This window comes from Mesitornis unicolor, unplaced genomic scaffold (assembly GCF_000695765.1).
Source record: "Mesitornis unicolor isolate BGI_N332 unplaced genomic scaffold, ASM69576v1 scaffold51831, whole genome shotgun sequence".
NCBI classification, from domain to species: Eukaryota; Metazoa; Chordata; class Aves; order Mesitornithiformes; family Mesitornithidae; genus Mesitornis; species Mesitornis unicolor.
Genome location: NW_010166782.1, coordinates 3,700 through 4,312, shown reverse-complemented (window position 1 = coordinate 4,312; position 613 = coordinate 3,700). Strand labels below are relative to the sequence as shown.

At 40.3% G+C, this 613-nt stretch overlaps 1 protein-coding gene across 1 annotated transcript in view; it reads left to right on the top strand.

The window, feature by feature from the left end:
* Nucleotides 1-613, top strand: part of ORC2 (origin recognition complex, subunit 2) — a gene marked incomplete at its 3' end in the record, with an annotated part of 10,843 nt that overhangs the window by 7,711 nt on the left and 2,519 nt on the right. The gene's annotated exons all lie outside the window — the stretch shown is intronic.

Genomic DNA, 613 nt, shown 5'->3' with positions numbered 1-613 from the left:
CTGCTGTTGCCTGGAATTGCTGCCCAGAGGAGCATCTGGATTCTTAACAAGTTTTTTCATAACAGCTCTGGAAGGAAATCAAGGCTTTCAGTATTAAGTCTACTGCTGGCTCCAAAGAAATTGAGGGCTTAGCAGTTATGTCTCTCAATGCTTTATGTTTGTCTGATACATGGCAGCTGTCTTTCTGTTCTTTCCAGAGTGAACTGTCTTCTGCTACATGGGAGTGGAAAGCAAAGCTGTTAAAATTGAAGAGAAAGGGAGGGCAGTGTAGATTTGATTCCATTTGTCATGCTACTGTGCTGTTTAAACATCAACGTCCTGGCATATCTTTAAAACTGCATTAGTCCTTTGATTCTTGATGCTTTTGAAATAATATTTTTTCTACATTTAGCTGTCAGCTGCAAATTATTTCCTTTCTGCTGTATTTCTTTTTTAAGATGTTTGTAAGCATTCTCTTTAGTGACAAACACCTGAACCATTGCTAAACATGTCCATCGGAACCCTTGCTCCTCTGAGCAGTTTTGCGATGTTGGTAGCTTCCTGGTGCAGTGCTTGATGCTGTGTGATCTCTGAGTGTGTCCATTATTTCAATAGTGCTTTTCCCATACTCAGC